The 22,125-nt window shown below is 38.6% G+C and overlaps 2 long non-coding RNA genes across 2 annotated transcripts; both read right to left on the minus strand.

Moving 5' to 3' along the window:
* Nucleotides 1–6,869: 6,869 nt before the first annotated feature.
* On the minus strand, nt 6,870–11,324 carry LOC147531965 (uncharacterized). The gene is made up of 4 exons (XR_015227938.1): nt 9,124–11,324; nt 8,983–9,041; nt 8,227–8,292; nt 6,870–7,160 (listed from the first exon to the last, which is right to left on the minus strand). It is a non-coding gene; the product is annotated as an uncharacterized LOC147531965 (long non-coding RNA).
* Nucleotides 11,325–11,528: 204 nt separating this feature from the next.
* Nucleotides 11,529–13,747, minus strand: LOC147531966 (uncharacterized). Its single transcript, XR_015227937.1, has 4 exons — nt 13,598–13,747; nt 13,457–13,515; nt 12,701–12,766; nt 11,529–11,634 (listed from the first exon to the last, which is right to left on the minus strand). It is a non-coding gene; the product is annotated as an uncharacterized LOC147531966 (long non-coding RNA).
* Nucleotides 13,748–22,125: the final 8,378 nt, after the last annotated feature.

A 22,125-nucleotide genomic window follows, 5' to 3' on the forward strand; every position in this document is an offset into this window, starting at 1 on the left:
AAATTACAAAATGCTCATCTAACTACTGATTTGCCACCAACATAGGTATAAGTGCAAACATAAATTCATTTGAAACTCTATTAAGATCTAAAAATGTAAAAGATAAAACATTTTGTAAAATGTTCCCAACAAATAACTGAATATTTAAAAGTGTTGTGAAAATCTTCTCAGAACTAAAGTTATTTACAAAATCAAGACACCTAACATCTATACTAAAACATTTTGCATAATGCTCATCCAACTAGTACTTTTGCCAACAACATAGGTATAAGTGCCGACATAAATTCATTTGAAACTCTATTCAGATCTAAAAATGTACAAGATAATACACTTTGAAAAATGTTCCCAACAAATAACTTTATGTTTAAAAGTGTTCTGAAAATTTTCTCAGAAATAAAGTTATTTACAAAAATCAAGACACCTAACAGCTATACTAAAATATTTTACAAAATGCTTATCCAACTTTCTAAAATTTTCTCAAAACATTTTGTAAAATATTCTCAACAAATAACTTTACGTTCAACCCTTTTTTTCAGACAAAAGAGAGAGAAACTAAAAACTTGGTTTTAAATGTCAGTTGGTTAATGATTGATTGGATGATTGAGTTTCTCTCGTTTTTTCTGAAAAAGGAGAAATGAAAAATGATCGGGAAGTTGGTTTTAAATGAATCTAATTTTGTACATGAAGAATGTTTAAGGTTAAAGAGTCTAAACATCTTGAAAAATTTTCACAACATATAAAACATTTCATCAATGCTGAATTTTTTTGATTTTCTATGATTTTTGCCTTAATAAACAGGTCAGCTTTTTGCTTCTACATGAAGAGAGAGAAAGTCTGATTTTTGCCTTAATAACCTGGTCAGCCTTTTTATGATTTGATGGGTGGGTGGTTGGCTTGTCTCGTTTTTTGTGAATAGATGGAAAGGAAAAAAATGATCGGGAATTGTTTGAGGGATATAACTGGATGTCATTTGAGTAAGGGGAGTAACATGATATTTTCATCTTTTGAGTTTTTAATTCCAATATAATTCCGGATTGGGCTTGATATGCTAATTTGACCCGAATTTTGGGCCTTTAAATGTTTGCTCTCCTACTAATAATTGTGTTGTTCTTTTTTATATTGGTGGCATATATGGATTCAAGCAAGAAAAATGGGTCAAAATAGAGTTGTTATAGTCAAAAGGAAGAAATGCGAATCAAGCTTGGGAATAAAGATGCATTGCATGAAAAAAACTTCAAGAGTATTAAGACACACCTATGCCAAACAGAAAGAAGGATTTAAAAAGAGAATGTAAGAGGAGAGAAAATAAGAGGCAAGAAAAATAATAAAAAGGAAATGAGAGACACGATACAACAACAAACAGACCAAACAAGAGACATCTCCTTGGCCAAGACACGGAATGAGGGAAGGAAGCATAGGACGTGCAACATAAACAAGGCAAGTACTGGGCTCTGGCAGAGGCAAGGGGTCGGGCTTCTCGGGACACTTTTAGGAACTGTCCAACCATCTCCTTGGAGTCGTCTGAGCCGAAGGCACCCATTTGAACCATTTCAAATTCCTTGGTATCCCCACCCTGTTTCTTATTTTGTCTTTGTAAGGCTTCATTTGGTAAAGTTTGTAGAGAAAAGTGATCAAAAGGGGTTTTTGTTAACCAACCACAATTGGCTTATGGACTTCCCGGCCTCTCAACTTACTCATCTCTCCAATCTAGGATCGGATCATAACCCTATTCTCCTCACCACTAAAACTAAATCCAATCTAGGTAAGAAGCCTTTCAAGTTCATTAGTATCTGGATGTCCCATCAAGGGTGTGCCAAATTTATCATAGACAACTTGAACAAAATTCCTAATCAAATTCAGCATAAGCTCAATTCTCTGGCCATCCAACTCTCCAAATGGAACAAAGTTGTTTTTGGTCATCTGAAATCGAAAATTAAACAACTTACCAACACCATCCAAAATGTCAAAGATCATGATACTTTTAATGAAATCAATACTCAGCTTGAGAAACTATTCCTTCAGCAAGAAAGCCTCTAGAAAGAAAAATCCCGCATATCCAACATTAATTTGGGTGATGGCAACACCAAGTACTTCCATGCTAAAGTTATTGCAAGAAGCAGAAAAACAACATTAGCTCCATTAAGAGAGAGGACAATACTTGGACTAATGATAGGCAGAGATTGCTAATATCTTTGCCCAACACTTATCCAATATTTTTACTTCTATAGGGTCCTCTTGAAGAAGATGTCCTTCGACGAAGGTGACAATGCGAACAATTTGTCGGATAGGACAATTGATGTGGAAGATCATCAAGTCCGATTAATTTAGGGATCGTAGAGTTGTAGCTAGAGACCAACTACGATCGTCGAATTACGAAGTAATTCGCGGCTAACTTCGATCGGATCCTACAACGGGTTACACATAAGAGTGTCAAATTGATCTAGGATATGACTAGTGGGAGTGAGATATAACAATGGGAATGTCCCATAAACATATCTCATAGGCCTAAAAAGGAATTAGGCAAAGATAGTACAAAAAGGTCAAAAACAGGATTTTTAGGCCTTAGCCGATTCGGGCACTTCTAGGGCTCGGATTGGACTGAAATGTTGAGGGCAGATTTCTGACATACCCAGTAGTTTGCATGCAAAATTTCGTTGTGTTTGGACACCTACTCATTAGGAAATTGAGAAAATATCAATAGTTGCTATTTTCGACTATTTCCCTAAATCTTATTCTAAAGAGTGTTTTAGGAAACCTTTGAGGAGGTGTATTCTCATTAGGGTTCTATATAAACACTTTTAGGGCAGAGAATGAGGTGTGGAATTTCTCTCTAAGCTTTCTTACTCTACCATATCAAGTAGAGAGGAGAAAGTGAGCTAATTCCCATTAACTATCTATCTAAGCAATTGGAAAGGTTCGAGGGAAAACTAGCGAATGAGGTATTTACCTTTCTAGTTTTACTTAGTATTATTATGGGCTTATGCATGTGATCCTGGGAATATTAGTGTAGACATTAGATGTCTTATTTCCGCTATAAACACTAGTAGAAGTGTGTAAATCCCAACAGTGGCGTCAGAGCCTCTTGCAATTAGCCTATCTTATCTAAGTTTTGGACCAATTCCATGTTTTTTTAGATAGATTATTGTGTTTAAAAGTGTTTTGAACACAAAATTTGATTTATTTTGAATAAGATTCAAGTATTTGTCAAAAGATTTCAAATTTTTTTCTTGAAAAGATTTTCAGAACCTAAAATTTTGATCCAAATTGGTTTGATTAAAAGAGTTGTTTTAAGTTTTTGGAAACTTGTGAAAAACAAAATTTGGAAATTTTAGAATTGTTCTAAAAGAATTTGAGATATTTAGAAGTGTTTCAAATTTTGGAAATAGCAATTTAGAATTGCAACACAAAAAAAAGGAAACTATTGAGTTTTAGAAACTCAATAGGTCCGGCCAGGAAGCTTCCTGGCCGGACCAGTAGCCTCGAGGACGCGTCTGGAAGACGCGTCTTCCAGACGCGTCCAGCTACTAGGTGGACGCGTCTTCCAGACGCGACCAGTAGCTTAACCAGGACGCGTCTGGGATGCGTCCATGAGACGCGACCAGACGCGTCCAGTAGCTACCACCAAACGCATCTTGGAGACGCGTCTGGGGTCCTGGGTGTCTCGAACTAGGTCCGAGACACCTAGTGCTGGTCTGGTCCAGCACCAGATGCGTCTAGGACGCGTCTGGTGCATGGACTAGCGTCCTGGCTCCGGCCAGGATGAGATCAGGCCTATTGGTCTCGACCCGGACATGCCGGCCCTATGGGCCGTGCCATAACCGGACCTTGTCCGAGCCCTTTTGTGGGCTATGGGCGGGACTTGTCTAGGACTTGTCCCGGGCTTTTCAAGTCTTTTCGGACCACGAAAAGGGACCATTTTCGAGTGGGAGTTTTATCCAAATTTTCTCCCGATTCCAATCCAAATATTTCCGAAATTAACCCGAGCCATTCAAGGCCCAAACGGAATTTCTCTTTAAAATCAGATTTTAAAATCAAACCAAGACGCACCATTAGTCTAATCCTTTGATGTAGACTTAAGGTCCGTACATGACATATGGATGTCGACAAAAGTATCTCCCGGATATACATGCATATATAATTGTTAGCCTTGAAATATATTATATGATTGCATGTGATGTGAATGCGGAAACTAGTATGGCCATAGAATTTATTTCTTATTCTTGTTTTAAGCACAGATGGGTGCATAATTTATAATAATTTTAATTTCAAGTTTGCAGGATCTGCGAATCGTTTGAGTCTTGTAATTAGAGTTTAGGGTTTATGAGTCAATTGATGAAATTTAAGGAGGAAATCCAAAGGCGAGTGGGAGAAATCAATGGAGGTTCAAAGATGGAGATCTAGACGAACTAAAAGGCGAAACGAGAAGCAAACCAAAGGAGATTAGATCTTCTAGGTTAGGGGCCATACTAGGATCCATATGTGCTTGATTTACTTTCTCGCGCGCATTAACTTACTTTTTACACTTTATGTCGTTGATGTTAGTTAGGATAATTAGTTCACTAAAACAAGCGCCAGACTAACGTAAAAGTCCCTAAAAGTAATTTTGAGTATAGTGCCTATCTAAATTAAGACACTCCTTGCGCCCTTGTTCGAGGAAGGTGGGTCGGCCTTCGCAGAGTACCTCCTCTACCTTGGGATATTGCGGGTAGGCCTATAGAAGAGGCCTACATGTATAAATGGTTCTACTCAACGAGATCAGCAAGAGAGTCTTGGATACTCGAGGCAAAATGATGGATTTTACACTAAACATGTAATCCATCAACCGAGAATCATATGGTATGATCAGTGAAAGTGTTCACTCAACTAAATCAATGGGAATTAAGGGCAGGGCCCTAGTCCGCTTAATCCTTGAGAGATGGGATCTCGGAATCGCATTATTCATCTAGGGACACGTTTTATCTTGAATAATGTGGCAAAAGCTTAGGACTTTTTGCAAAAATTATCGAATGTAATACTTAGCAAAATCCTTTTTCTGTTTCATATAGTTTTACTATGGCGAAAATCAATCTTTTCAACATATGTTCAATCGTCGATGAGGACAAACTGAACATGGATAACTTCCTTGATTGGGAAATGAGATTGAGAAGTGTTCTCAAGTCCACAAACAAAAAAAGCGTACTGGATACCCCTATTACAAGGCTAACTGCGAACTCAAAGGTTGAGGAACAAAAGCATGCCAAAAGTATCCGGATGAAATCAATTTCAGTAACTTGCCTTATGTTGGCCACCATGGAGCCTAATCTTCAAAAGAGATTCAGGAAAATGGATGCGCACACAATCATCCGTCGATTAAGGGACATGTCACGAAACAAATCACGGTTGAGGAAGTATGGGACTTCCAAGGCAATCCGGAGTGGCATTGGAATGTCTGAATCAAAGAAAGAACTTCAACTGATTCAGAAGAACAAAGGGAAGAAGGAAGGAACTCACGGTTCCGACCAAGGTATCTATGTTATCGAAGTTAACTTAGCAAATACATTTGATTCTCAATCCTGGGTATTCGATACCAGATGTGATGCTCATATCATTTCTGATGTGCAGGGCCTTAAGGGAATCAAGTATTTATCTGCAAGGGAGCTTGTCCTACGAGTAGCAAATAGAGCAACGGTTGCTGCGAAAGCTGTCGGAACATTCAGTCTACCTTGAGAAACTGGTCTAGTTTTAGAACTTCATCATTGCTATTATGTACCCTCTATTTCTAGAAATATTATCTCTGTCTCAGAATTAGACAAAGAGGGATATCACCTATTAATAAAAAACCAGCGTTGTTCTTTATATAAAGGTGAAATATTTTATACCATTTGCTAAGTTATACAACGGTCTATATATTACGAATATTGAGAACGAAGTCTTTAACATAGAAACCAAAAGGCTACGATCAGATGATTCGAATCCAGGTTACCTTTGGCATTGTCGTTTGGGTCACATTAACATGACACGCATGAAGAAGCTCCATAAGCATGGACTTCTAGGATCGTGTAATTTAGAATCATATGACACATGCGAATCATGTTTAATGGGTACAATGACGAGGTCTTCTTGTAAAGGAAATGGAGACCGAGCCAAAGAACCTTTGGAACTAATACATACGGATGTATGCGGACCAATGAGTACTCCGGTGAGAGGTAACTATGGCTACTTCATCACGTTCACGGATGACTTCACTCGTTATGGTTACATATACTTGATGAGGCATAAGTCCGAATCGTTTGACATGTTCAAACAATTTCAGAACGAAGTAGAGAATCAACTTGGCAAGAAAATAAAAGCCATTCGATCCGATCGAGGTGGTGAATATTTGAGTCAAGAATTTGACGATCATCTTAGGAGTTGTGGTATAGTATCTCAACTCACTCCGCCAGGAACACCCCAGATGAATGGTGTTTCCGAAAGGAGAAATCGCACCTTGTTAGACATGGTTCGATCTATGATGAGTTTAGCAAATCTTCCAAACACGTTCTAGAGGTATGCTCTAGAAACGGCTGCTTTCACACTTAACCGAGCTCCGTCAAAAGTTATAGAAAAGACGCCATATGAGTTATGGTTTGGAAAGGTTCCAAAGTTGTCTTTTCTCAAAGTCTGGGGATGCGAAGTTTATGTAAAACGTTTACCAGGAGATAAACTCGCACCCAAATCAGACAAATGTCTCTTTGTGGGCTATCCAAAAGAGACAAGGTGTGACGCCCCGTGTCCCAAAATAGACACGACCACGCCCCGGCAATTCACAGACAAGACAAAAATCCGGCAGAGTCTCCTCTGTAAATCGAACCGGTCGCACCTGCAAAACCTGTCATGCAAACCATACATTCGCATAAACAAGAATAAACTATTAAGCGGAAGCTAAACAAACTTAACTCAGTTTCGGGTCGAAACCCGAACCACAAACGTACAAACGCCTCATAAAACGCCGATACAACTTATAAATAACTCTAAGTTTTACGTATATACATATTAGAGTTTGGTTTCTGCAATAAATACATAACTTGGAAATAACGAAAAACCATATAAAACGACATAACTCCACTAGCCTCATCAGACAAGATCACCGGCTGGATACAACTCCGCCTCGAGGCTACAACCAAGAACCTGCACACTGACAACTGGTAGGGGGTCAGAATACTCACCGACACGAGTTATTCTGGTAGAAGACCAATCCAAAACCCATCACGTTTTCAAAAGTTCATTTAATAAGTTGTAAACATCATGACAAATCGAGTTATCAAACCAGTTACCATATATACTATATACAAAACCATTTTCCTTAATCTAGCAAGCAATAGCAGTGATTAGCTGCCCACCCATGGTGCGCTCCCAATAAGAGGAGAGTACCTCAGGAGAACCTAGAGTGCGTTAGATAGTACCAGCCCATTTATGGCACTAGCTAATGCACTACGTCTCCTCGAGAAAGAGACTTACCCCTAGCCGGTAAGTCCCTCTCCCACTAAGGGACTCCGCAATCATTGAAGAGTTTACCTCATGATACATATATACCTTAAGTATCTAAATACGTTTTAGATCACCGAGTTCGAATAAGAGAGCCGTCCCCCAATACCCATGGAAGGACCTGAACCTCATTCTCTTCGGTACCCTGTCATGCATCTAATGCAATCTTTTAAAATCCATTCACTTTCGTATATCAAAACCAATATTCATATTCGATTCATTATCTTATCAAACATGGAAGTGGAACAACCAAGAGTCATATCGCCACAAAGCAGAGGGATTCCCAATCAATGTCACCTCCCAGGCGAGCGGTCAGGGTGTACGGCCCTGAGCCTCGAGCTGGAGGCACGAGCACCAATGGCCAGCAAGTGAAGCACTCTACTCCCACAGGTCTCATGACTAGTGTCGCCCACCTCACCGGTCTCACACGGATCACAACCGTGTCCACATGTCACCTACCCTCAATGGCTACGTGCCCGTAGGTTGACATAATCCGCAGTCGGGTACATACAAGAAAATCCCAGTAGTTCACAATCATCGTAAAACCAGTTCGAAAACATTTCTCATATCGCATCAAAACATTTCAAGCATATTTCAGTTCATCACATAAATCGAGTTTCATGCTACCTAAACTCTAGTTATAATGGCGCACATATAACTGTAGAACCTAGCACATTTCATTATCTATAAAACCATGCTGGATAAAGGATTCAGAACCCCTACCTCAGTCCTTGCTCACCAAAGACCACCCGCCTACCAGACGACCTTATTCCTCCTCATTCGCATACTCTGGGATAAGGAAGAATAACCAAAACCACCGAATAGAAACATTAGGTTCTAAACGAAGAACCTTGCACGACAAAAACAATAAATAAAACAAAACAATGAAAACTCATAACATAAAAACAAAACGATAACTTTGGAAGACTTCGACTTAACCGAATTTCGATCGATCTTTTATCTTTCATACCATGCCCAATCGGGGTCGATCAATCACTGTTTGAACTGACTTATAACCTTAACATTTAGTCATTAGATGTATTCCCCACAATCCAAGTGAATCGCCTTTGAAGTTTGCAAAAATACGAACAGCAAAGCAGAATTTTTTTCCTAACTGCGCACTGTTCGGTAAAACAGTCATAATTCTTTCGTCCGATATCGAAATGACTTGTACCATACCTTTTCGGAAAGCTAACAACCTAAGCTACAACTTTCGTGTTTTATGAAAGTACGTACGAGCAACATATCAATCCCAGATTGGCTCGGACAGTAGGTTTAATTCAGTCCATCGAGTTGTCGTTCGATCGATAACCTATATCACATAATCTCTCTAAAGTTTCTTTTATATCAAAATTGTATAATTCTCAACTAGATAAACCCTAAAACAACATGAATCATCAAAATCCCCAAATTCCATAAACCTTAAACCCTAGAATTAAGAATATTTACATCAAAACATCTAATTCATTGGTTTGTTACCTTGAACCCTAGGTTGTCTTTGGTTTACTTCCTATCTTTATCAATTCCTTCCAAATTTCCTACAAATTCGAATTGAAACTCAATTAAAACTCAAACCATAGAAACAATGAGTTCTAGAGAGAGAAACAGTAAATCTCTTACCCAAATTCCATGTAACCATGCTTAAATCATCTCTTCATGCTTGAATTCGATAAAATCAACTATTCCCCTTTGAAATCATCCCAACTCCTCTCTTGATCAAATTTTGCTTCCTCCAAACCCTAGCCTTGCTGAAAAGTCGACCAGAGAGAGAAAGAAGTTCTGATTTTTTCTTTCTTTTAAGAAGTTTCACGAAATTCCTGTTTGGTCCCTGAATTTGGCTGTCTTGCAAAATAACCCCTAAATTGTCCCCTTTACTGATTTAGCCCCTGATTTGACTTGACCCAAATGTTAAATAGCTCCTAAACCAACCTTTTAAAACACGGGATGTTACAATCCTCCCCCCTTAAAGAAATTTCGTCCTCGAAATTTGGATCAACTCACACTTTGTCCCAATGCATCACTTGAATTGAATCGTTTTCCTTTAACGACTTCTTAACCAAATCATACCACAACTCTTCATTATCATTTTCCCCTGTAATGGAAAACTCTAAATATGTTGATAGATCTTCCAAAAGCTTCTCTTGTTCATTGAAACTTATGAGCTTCTTTTTTTTTTTTAGATAACATCATATCTTTCACCATCTTTACATTCTTCCTGCATATGAATCTCGGAACCTCTCTACCACCCTCATGTATCCTTCCTGAAGTTATGGTCACTTCATTGTCGTCACAATACATCTCCAGTGGTTCAATCAGTAGCTTCTTCGTTACTCGATGGCATTTCTCACATTTCCGGTTCGCCTAGGGTAGCTACTCCTGGCAATGCCTTCATATAAGAATCACCTGCTCGAGTGACTTAGGCTCACCAATTTTACCACTAGTCCATACATATCGAACCAATTGACCACACATATAATCATTTCTGAAACTACTAACTCACTGCATCTAACCAAAGTCAATCTGGCTAAACTCTATAAACAAACTAGATTCAATCCTTCATATCCCGAATTCTTCTAAATAACCACACAACTCAAGGATATTCTATAACAATGACTATCCACGATATGAAGAGATAAAGAAAAATAAAGACCTCTATAATCTGTATATAAGAATAAGTTCTCGTTGATCCCACATCTTCATAACAAATACCATCCTCGATAATATAAGAAAATACCGTTGCCCATAATATAATAAGATAAAGAAGGAAAACCTCCATAATCTATCTATAAGTATAAGTTGCCGTTGATCCCACATCCTCAGAAAATATCGTTCTCAATAATATAAGAAAATATCGTTGTCCATAATATAATAAAACAAAGAATGAAGACATCTATAATAAATTCAAGTCAACATCGGCGTTGACACTATAATCTCAAGAAAAATATAGTTGTTGTCGATAAGATGATAAAATGGAAATAGAAGACCGCTATAATATCTAAACAAGTCGTAGATAAGCCAACCGTCGAAAAACATTCTACAACAACTTAAGAACTCCCGATACTTCTAATACCCAACACCAACTCGATCCATATAACCTCTAATATCAAATCATTCTGTCAACCCAATAAAATCCAGACCATACTTATCTGTAATCAAACTGAAACAATACAAACTCGAAACAACCTGATCAAAGTAAATCTCAACTATCTCTGATTGATCTGATCGAAGTTCATAAATGAAGTGATGTGTATAACTACCATGAGGTCCACAATACCAAGTCTAACTCATCTCCTCATCTACTATTGCCTTAGACACTTCCACAACATTGATATGTCGACTTGCCCAAAATTTACCTCTGAAACCCCTTAACCCTTGACTGTCCTCCCAAAACATCTTGTACAACATTGCAAGAAATCTACAACAATCTTAAACCATCCGTCGAGTCTTCCTTTAGCGAGTAAAACGAATCAAGAAACGAAAATCAAAAGAAACAAATACATATATAACATCTTTTATTCTTGGTCGCTTTTAATCTTGAAGATTTTAGACACCTAATCTTGTCCAATTTTATCTTTCCCTAAAGTCTAGAGCAGTCAATGCTCTAAACTATACACGACTTATCGGCCACCAGAACTCTGCACTGATAAGGGTCACCAGAACTAACCGCTCTGATATAGGTCACCAGAACTAACTGCTCTGATACCAACTGTGACGCCCCGTGTCCCAAAATAGACACGACCACGCCCCGGCAATTCACAGACGAGACAAAAATCCGGCAGAGTCTCCTCTGTAAATCGAACCGGTCGCACCTGCAAAACCTGTCATGCAAACCATACATTCGCATAAACAAGAATAAACTATTAAGCGGAAGCTAAACAAACTTAACTCAGTTTCGGGTCGAAACCCGAACCACAAACGTACAAACGCCTCATAAAACGCCGATACAACTTATAAACAACTCTAAAGTGTTATATATTACATATTAGAGTTTGGTTTCTGCAATAAATACATAACTTGGAAATAACGAAAAACCATATAAAACGACATAACTCCACTAGCCTCATCAGACAAGATCACCGGCTGGATACAACTCCGCCTCGAGGCTACAACCAAGAACCTGCACACTGACAACTGGTAGGGGGTCAGAATACTCACCGACACGAGTTATTCTGGTAGAAGACCAATCCAAAACCCATCACGTTTTCAAAAGTTCATTTAATAAGTTGTAAACATCATGACAAATCGAGTTATCAAACCAGTTACCATATATACTATATACAAAACCATTTTCCTTAATCTAGCAAGCAATAGCAGTGATTAGCTGCCCACCCATGGTGCGCTCCCAATAAGAGGAGAGTACCTCAGGAGAACCTAGAGTGCGTTAGATAGTACCAGCCCATTTATGGCACTAGCTAATGCACTACGTCTCCTCGAGAAAGAGACTTACCCCTAGCCGGTAAGTCCCTCTCCCACTAAGGGACTCCGCAATCATTGAAGAGTTTACCTCATGATACATATATACCTTAAGTATCTAAATACGTTTTAGATCACCGAGTTCGAATAAGAGAGCCGTCCCCCAATACCCATGGAAGGACCTGAACCTCATTCTCTTCGGTACCCTGTCATGCATCTAATGCAATCTTTTAAAATCCATTCACTTTCGTATATCAAAACCAATATTCATATTCGATTCATTATCTTATCAAACATGGAAGTGGAACAACCAAGAGTCATATCGCCACAAAGCAGAGGGATTCCCAATCAATGTCACCTCCCAGGCGAGCGGTCAGGGTGTACGGCCCTGAGCCTCGAGCTGGAGGCACGAGCACCAATGGCCAGCAAGTGAAGCACTCTACTCCCACAGGTCTCATGACTAGTGTCGCCCACCTCACCGGTCTCACACGGATCACAACCGTGTCCACATGTCACCTACCCTCAATGGCTACGTGCCCGTAGGTTGACATAATCTGCAGTCGGGTACATACAAGAAAATCCCAGTAGTTCACAATCATCGTAAAACCAGTTCGAAAACATTTCTCATATCGCATCAAAACATTTCAAGCATATTTCAGTTCATCACATAAATCGAGTTTCATGCTACCTAAACTCTAGTTATAATGGCGCACATATAACTGTAGAACCTAGCACATTTCATTATCTATAAAACCATGCTGGATAAAGGATTCAGAACCCCTACCTCAGTCCTTGCTCACCAAAGACCACCCGCCTACCAGACGACCTTATTCCTCCTCATTCGCATACTCTGGGATAAGGAAGAATAACCAAAACCACCGAATAGAAACATTAGGTTCTAAACGAAGAACCTTGCACGACAAAAACAATAAATAAAACAAAACAATGAAAACTCATAACATAAAAACAAAACGATAACTTTGGAAGACTTCGACTTAACCGAATTTCGATCGATCTTTTATCTTTCATACCATGCCCAATCGGGGTCGATCAATCACTGTTTGAACTGACTTATAACCTTAACATTTAGTCATTAGATGTATTCCCCACAATCCAAGTGAATCGCCTTTGAAGTTTGCAAAAATACGAACAGCAAAGCAGAATTTTTTTCCTAACTGCGCACTGTTCGGTAAAACAGTCATAATTCTTTCGTCCGATATCGAAATGACTTGTACCATACCTTTTCGGAAAGCTAACAACCTAAGCTACAACTTTCGTGTTTTATGAAAGTACGTACGAGCAACATATCAATCCCAGATTGGCTCGGACAGTAGGTTTAATTCAGTCCATCGAGTTGTCGTTCGATCGATAACCTATATCACATAATCTCTCTAAAGTTTCTTTTATATCAAAATTGTATAATTCTCAACTAGATAAACCCTAAAACAACATGAATCATCAAAATCCCCAAATTCCATAAACCTTAAACCCTAGAATTAAGAATATTTACATCAAAACATCTAATTCATTGGTTTGTTACCTTGAACCCTAGGTTGTCTTTGGTTTACTTCCTATCTTTATCAATTCCTTCCAAATTTCCTACAAATTCGAATTGAAACTCAATTAAAACTCAAACCATAGAAACAATGAGTTCTAGAGAGAGAAACAGTAAATCTCTTACCCAAATTCCATGTAACCATGCTTAAATCATCTCTTCATGCTTGAATTCGATAAAATCAAGTATTCCCCTTTGAAATCATCCCAACTCCTCTCTTGATCAAATTTTGCTTCCTCCAAACCCTAGCCTTGCTGAAAAGTCGACCAGAGAGAGAAAGAAGTTCTGATTTTTTCTTTCTTTTAAGAAGTTTCACGAAATTCCTGTTTGGTCCCTGAATTTAGCTGTCTTGCAAAATAACCCCTAAATTGTCCCCTTTACTGATTTAGCCCCTGATTTGACTTGACCCAAATGTTAAATAGCTCCTAAACCAACCTTTTAAAACACGGGATGTTACACAAGGGGTTACTACTTCTACCACGAATCTGAGAACAAAGTGTTTGTTACTCGAGATGGTGTCTTTCTTGAAAAGGAATTCCTCTCCAAACAGACAAGTGGGAGAAATGTAGATATCGATGAAATTCGATATTTGCAACAAATAAACACGGATATAGAGATATCAAGAGGTTTAGCGACTCCTATCTATCCACAAAGCATGGAAGAGGAAAATGAGGTCGAGATAGAAACTCGTGGAACCTCCCGCACAAGTCGAATTAAATTCGCAGGAGACATCTCAAATAGTTGAGAACACTCCAAAAGTTGCTCAGGCCCCTCGTAGATCTCAAAGGCTCCAGGAATTATCTCAGAAAACAGATGTACTACTGTTAGAAGATAATGAGTCGAGTACCTACAACCAAGCTATGACGAGCCCCGACTCCGAAAAATGGCTAAAGTCCATGAGATCGGAAATGGATTCCATGTCAGAAAATCAAGTATGGGACTTGATCGATTTACCCGATGGAGCAACACCAATCGGATGTAAATGGGTTTTCAAAGTAAAAACTGACAAGGATGGAAACGTTAGCGTTTTCAAAGCTAGACTCGTGGCAAAAGGATACAAACAGATTCATGGTATAGACTATGATGAAACCTTTTCACCTGTCGCAATGCTTAAATCCATTCGGAACATTCTAGCAATTGCAACTCATTAGGATTATGAGATTTGGCAAATGAATGTCAAAACCGCCTTCCTGAATGGACACTTGGAAGAGGATGTGTACATGACACAACCCGAAGGTTTTCTAGATCCAAAAATGCTGGAAGAGTTTGCAAGCTTTAGAAATCCATTTGTGGACTCAAGCAAGCAAACCGGAGTTGGAATCTTCGATTCGACGAGAAAATCAAGGAATTTGGATTTCTCAAGAATGCAGAAGAGTCTTGTGTTTACAAGAAGGTTAGTGGGAGCAGCCTAGTTTTCTTAGTTCTTTATGTCGATGACATATTAATCATAGGAAACAATATTCCGATGTTGGAATCAGTTAAAGACTGGCTTCAAAAATGTTTCTCTATGAAGGACCTAGGGGAGGCAGAATACATATTAGGAATCAAGATCTATAGAGATAGATCAAGGAGGATGATCGGACTTAGTCAAGAAACTTATATAGATAAGATTCTTCAACGGTTCGAGATGACAAACTCCAAAAGAGGATTCCTTCCCATGACACATGGCGTAGTGCTTAGCAAAGATCAGTGTCCTAAGAGTCCTGATGAGCTAGCACACATGATGAAAGTACCATATGCTTCGGCAATAGGATCTATCATGTACGCCATGATCTGCACTCGCCTAGATGTCTCATATGCCTTGAGCATGTTCAGCCGTTACCAATCAAATCAAGGCGAAACGTACTTGAACGCCGTCAAGAATATTCTAAAGTACCTGAGAAGGACTAAGGATCACTTCCTGACATATGGCGGGGAAGATACTCTAAAGGTTGTAGGCCATGTGGATGCAAGCTTTCAGACGGATAGAGACGACTTCAAATCGCAGTCTGGTTATGTCTACTGTCTGAATGGAGGAGCAGTGAGTTGGAAAAGTTCCAAGCAAAGCACAATTGCAGACTCTACCACTGAAGCAGAATACCTAGCGGCCTCGGAAGCTGCAAAGGAAGGAGTTTGGATAAAGAAGTTCATAATAGAACTTGGTGTCTTATCTGGCATAGAAGAGGGAGTGACACTCTATTGTGACAACAATGGAGCGATAGCCCAAGCCAAGGAACCAAGAGCACACCAAAAATCCAAGCATATCCAAAGGAAGTACCACTTGATTAGAGAAATCATAGAGAGAAAAAATGTGGTCAAATGCAAGGTTCACACGGATGACAATGTTGCAGATCTGTTGACTAAACCGTTACCTCAGCCCAAACATGATTCACACATGAGGGGCATCGGTATAAAGCGCATTGGGGAATGGAAACAAATGTAATTTGGATTCATAAAAGAGTTTATGTACCGAATTACTTGCATTCGATAACTAAAATAAAAGGAATTTTATTTTTGTCCTTAAAATTTGGTTTGGTATTTAAGAGACAGTCCGTAGATAAAGAAAGCACTCCGAGTAGGCTTGTCAGATGCGTGATCTGATGAATGAAACCCTACTAAGTGAACTTGGAGTGATTCATTATCAATTCCCTAGTCTAGGTCATTGCATGGACAACAATGACTCACGAAGACTAGTACGGGAGTCGATGGGATAACACAGTTTCATGGGCTATAGGAATAGTGTATTCGATTCAACTACGTGAGTGCATAATAAGGATTATACGCTGGAATAACCCTCAACATGAGAAGTTCATCCAAAGAATGATGAATTGTCAAACTTCTCATAAAGACAAGATTGAAGAGATTCCTCAAAACATGAGTGCTCAGCTCATCTTATGTAAGGAATGTCTGACTTTGGTTCCGTTAAACGTCGCGCCGTAAAAGGAGGTTATAAAAACGGATACTGGGAAAGATAGGATAGACATGAAGTTGAGTGGGAGCGCAAGAATGGATTATGTCCTCCTAACCATGTTAGGATACAGTGTCCTCGGGCCACTTGACGAGCAACAACTGAAAATGCATGGCCGTGATCAAATGGATTAAAAGTTAATCATTTGTTTTGACAGCTGTACTCGAGATCAAGAAAGTCTGAATAACGTGACGTATCAGATGGGATACTAAGTGACATGGGAATCGAGCATTGTACTTGTTCTAAGTCCAAGTGGGAGTCTGAAGGAGTTGAAGGAGATGTCCTTCGACCAAGGTGACAATGCGAACAATTTGTCGGATAGGACAATTGATGTGGAAGATCATCAAGTCCGATTGATTTAGGGATCGTAGAGTTGTAGTTAGAGACCAACTACGATCGTCGAATTACGAAGTAATTCGCGGCTAACTTCGATCGGATCCTACAACGGTTACACATAAGAGTGTCAAATTGATCTAGGATATGACTAATGGGAATCAGATATAACAATGGGAATGTCCCATAAACATATCGCATAGGCCTAAACTGGAATTAGGCAAAGATAGTACAAAAAAGGCCAAAAACAGGATTTTTAGGCCTTAGCCGATTCGGACACTTCTAGGGTTCGGATTGGGATGAAATTTTTAGGGGAGATTTCTGACATATCCAGTAGTATGCATGAAAAATTTCGTGGTGTTTGGAGACCTACTCATTAGGGAATTGAGAAAATATCAATAGTTGTTATGTTCGACTATTTCCCTAAATCTTATTCTAAAGAGTGTTTTAGGAAACCTTTGAGGAGGTGTATTCTCATTAGGGTTCTATATAAACACATTTAGGGCAGAGAATGAGTTGTGGAATTTCTCTCTAAGCTTTCTTACTCTACCATATCAAGTAGAGAGGAGAAAGTGAGCTAATTCCCATTAACTATTTATCTAGTCAAGAAGAAAGGAGTTCTTCTTCCAACCACCATTGGTGTGCTAGCTAAACAACAAGGTGGGAGATCAAGTTGATTGCTCGTGTCCCAAGTAGAGGAGCTACGCTTTAAGCTCTTGGTCTTCTCATAAGCAATTGGAAAGGTTCGAGGGAAAACTAGCGAATAAGGTATTTATCTTTCTAGTTTTACTTAGTATTATTATGGGCTTATGCATGTGATCCTGGGAATACTAGTGTAGACATTAGATGTCTTATTTCCGCTATAAACACTAGTAGAAGGGTGTAAATCCCAACACCTCTATGTCTAACAATCTTCTCAACTGCTTTCATTCCTAGATCGACAGTTCTCAAAACCTCACTGTTGTCGCAATTCCTCCGGAATAAGAAATTCGTAAAGTTGTTTTGTCTCTTAAACCTGATGCGACCCCTGGTCCGGATGGATACCCTCATTCCTTTTACCAATCCAATTGGGACACTATCCAAGCTGATCTCTCTACCATGGTCATAAATTTCTTCCACTCGGCTTGTCTTCCTTCTCAATCCAATCACACTCATATTTGTCTTCTTCCCAAAACCAAGACACCCCAAATCCCTGAGGATTTTAGGTCCATTAGCTTGCTGAACACCACTTACAAAATCATCACCAAAATCTTAGCTGACATTCTTAAAAACCTCCTTCTAGACCTAATTTCTCCTTTTCAGGGGGCCTATGTCCCTAGAAGACAAATCACGGATAACATCCTCATCGGCCAAGAAATGATCCACTCCTTTAAGAAATGTTGAGGTTCCAAAAGCTATTTCGGTCTCAAACTCGATATGTCCAAATCGTTTGATCGAATCGAATGGAGTTACCTCGAAAACATCATGTCCCAAATGAACTTCTTCAATCATTGGATCCATCTCATTAAGAGCTGCCTGAGCTCCTCTTCTATGGCTATTTTAATTAATGGTCACCCTGGCTCCATTTTCGAGGTCAGCAGAGGCATTCGTCAGGGTGACCCGCTTTCTCCTTTTCTTTTTGCCTTGGCCATGGAAGGGCCCAGTCATATGCTAAAGAGTAACAACAACCCTAATCAGTTCGATGGTTTTCCGATCCCCAACTCTGATATTAACATCAAACATTTGTTCTTCGCTGACGATTGGATTATTTTCGGTCGTAACACTTTGGAGAACATTCACAATCTTAAGCAAATTCTCGCAGAATTCAGCCTTGTTTCGGGACAAATGATTAATTATGCTAAATCGACAATCTTTTTCTCCAAGAATTCTCATCCAAATTTCAAAAGAATGATCATTCGAAATCTTAAAGTTCATCAATCCTCTTCCCTGGACAAATATTTATGCACTCATCTTTTCATTGGCAAGAATAAGAAACAACTCTTTTCTTCTCTCCTCTCCCAGATTAAGAATAAGTTGTCCAAGTGGTAGACTAATCTCCTTTCTCAAGCTGGTCGCTCTATAGTAGTTTTCTCTATAGTAGCAGACGCTCCCCAGTACTAAATGCAATGCTTTGCCATCCCAAAAGGCATAAGTAATAGCATTGAGACTCTGCAAAGGGCCTTCTGGTGGGGGAAACCCAAAATATCTATAACATCAATTGGACGGCGATCTACAAACCTCGTAAAATGGGGGGTCTGGGATTTCGATTTCCTCACAATGATAATCAAGCCTTTCTTGGTATATTAATGTGGTGGGTGATCGAAAATCCCCAAGATCTTTGGGCCAGAATTCTGAAAGTCAAATATTTCCCCAAATCCCCCAAACATAACCTCTCTAACTCTAACCATTTTTTGTCGTGGAAGTCCATTCGTATTTGACCAAGTGGCCAGTATTATATTTTAGGACGTTAACAAAGGTACTCAGGTTAACATCTGGCTAGACAACTGGATTCCTAATCACCCGCCTCCTATTCAGAATGCTAGAAATGCTAATTTAGTGTGGGTTAGTTAGTTAATTACGAATAATGCCTGGAATCTAAATGTTATTAATAATTGTTTTACCACTGAAATTAAAAATGCTATTTTGAGTATTAACTTGCAGGCAGATGCAGAGGACAAGGCTAGATGGCCTTTAACCAAATCAGGTAACTACTCTGTTAAATCGATGTATCATCATATTCGAACCAATGGCAGTGAACATAGTAACGATACGATGGAATGGAATCATATATGGAATATGAATATTATACCACGGATAAAACTCTTTCTATGAAAATGTTGCACCAATAGTCTACTAGTGAGAGATAAAATAGGTAAATTTATTGGTAATATATACTCTTGTATAAATTGTGATACTAAAGAAACTATAGATCATGTGTTGCTACAATGTCACTATGCCAAAGCGATTTGGTTCTATTTTCAGGTCCGGATGGATAATATACAGTCGGTTAAACTATGAATCCTTCTTTGGAAGGATCTGGACGAGGACCTCACAAATTTGTATGCTAAAATATTATGGTTTATCTGGAAAACGAGATGTGAGGCTTGCTTCACATCCAAAAAACATTCCCCAATGCAGGTCATACCAACGATCCAAGCTTATACAATAGAACCATTAAAAGTAACCACGAAGATTAAAGAACCAAAGCATCAAAATGGAGCACTCCATCGACACCATTTCTAAAAATAAACGCTGATGCCTCTTTCACACATCTATCCGAGCCAGCAGGATTTGGATGTCTTCTTTATGACTCGGATGCCAACTTCATCTCAGCTCTTGCAGATACTACCAAAGGACAAAATGCGGAAGAATGTGAATGTCTAGCAATCAAACAGACACTTATGTGGGCGATTAATCTCAAGATATCTCAGGTGCATATAGAAAGTGACAACCTGAATATCATTTCATTTCTGGAGGACCAATCTTTCACCACACAATGGTAATCCAGGAAACATCTGTTCGAATTATTACAACTGAAGGGCAGATTCACCGAGTCAAAATTTTCCTACATTCCTAGAGATTACAACCTGATAGAGGACGCATTGGCTAAATGGGGGAGGAAGAATCGTCAGAGGAGGATTTGGGACGCCTTGCCTTCTTTTATTTCCAGCTCTGTTTAGAGCATCTCCAATGCAAAACTCAAAAAAAATTCTAATTGGCTTATGTGTTGAGTCTCAATTGAGATTCTCTTTCCTATGTGGCTAACTTGAGTGTCTCTAATTCAAGTCCTTCTCCAATGCAATACTCTAAAAAACTCTAATAGGGACACATGTCACACATACATTTAATAGAAAAAAGTGGTTGAGAAAGAAAGACTTTTTATTGGTCCAAAAATTAAATTTGATGACTAGGACACTTAAGACTCTCAAAAGAGATCTCAAAAATAGAGTTTCTAGTTGAGACATCTTAAAACTTAATGCTTCCACATCATCTTAAGATCTCAATTGAGTTTTGCATTGGAGAGGTTTTTTCTCAAAAAAACTCTAAAGTCCTAGGTGGCACTTAGGATTTTAAGATTGAGTCTTGCATTGGAGATGCTCTTAGTTTCCTTGTATTATCTTAACAAAAAAACTTTGATAGTTTGTCTCCCCCGAGTCATAGTAGCCGCCAACCTGTCGTGCGTGGCCACAATACATACTAGTCTGGCGTGTGGGACATACCGTGGTAATAGTGGCCAGGATTTTGAGCCATGTCATGTCCAAACTAGAAGTTTGCGTGCGGAAACACCTTAGGGCAACGACCCAACAACAGTTAGGTGGTTGCCATGGCATTCTCGGTGTGTTGGGCTTGTACATGCCACACGCATTCACCAACCAACAATGACATTAAATTTAGTTTTCCACAAGGCAAACATGGTTGGATTTTTTTTAAGCTCACTCCTTGGTTGTTTTCTTTGTTTGTTTGCTGAGAAGAGATTCGATATCTTCTCTCCACTTTTTTTTTGTTGAACTCTCTCAACTTGAACTATTGACCAAATAATTAAGGGAATTACAATATTTTTTCTTGGTTGTGTCAAACGAACTAATTAAAGGAATAAATAACAAGATAAAAAAGTTGAAATCCGAGTGAATGCTTCTACACTTGCATCTCGTGGTATACTAATATTATAAAATATTCCTCTAATATATATGAAACGGTGAGAATGGAAAGCACAATTGGACTAAAATCTATCTGGTGCCGAAAATCAATTGAAGACCCACAGAATAACATTGGTCCACCACATGCGAGAAAATGACGATCCTTCCTTTTCAACTTTTCTAGTAGAAGTACAAGAAATTACGTATTATACACAAATATATTGTATTGTGCTGGTTCATTGCGTATTATTTTATGTTCTTAACTTATTATGAACAAGGAAAAATGTATTTTTTGACAGATAAAAATTTGATTTAAGAAGAAAACGATTTTTTATGGGATTTTGTGTTATAATTCATTATGATACCCAAAATGAAAGTTTATAATACATTATGAGTGTTTACAAAAGAAGGTTTTGAAAAATGACAGTTTAGAGTGGCATTATGATAGTTCATAATGCATTAGGATAGTTCATAATGTTGTGTTTGACAAATACAAGATTTATATAGAAAAGGAAAAAGACTTAAAACGAGTCTAAAACCATTCTTAACTATAAGAAACAAAGTCAGTAAATCAAAATCGATAACAAAGATTATAAATCCAGGCCCAATTGGGCAGAAAAGATGAAGCTTGAAGATCAAACGTGGAAAATTGACTGAAAAAAAGAAAGACAATGAGAACCGTATAAATGTCTAAAAAAAAAAAAGTTTCCGACCTCACACTGATTATCTATAATTTCTTTTTAATATTATTAACTAAA

Source organism: Eschscholzia californica, unplaced genomic scaffold, assembly GCF_041429995.1.
Source record: "Eschscholzia californica isolate CP2 unplaced genomic scaffold, dmEscCali1.0.p SCAF_6, whole genome shotgun sequence".
NCBI lineage: Eukaryota > Viridiplantae > Streptophyta > Magnoliopsida > Ranunculales > Papaveraceae > Eschscholzia > Eschscholzia californica.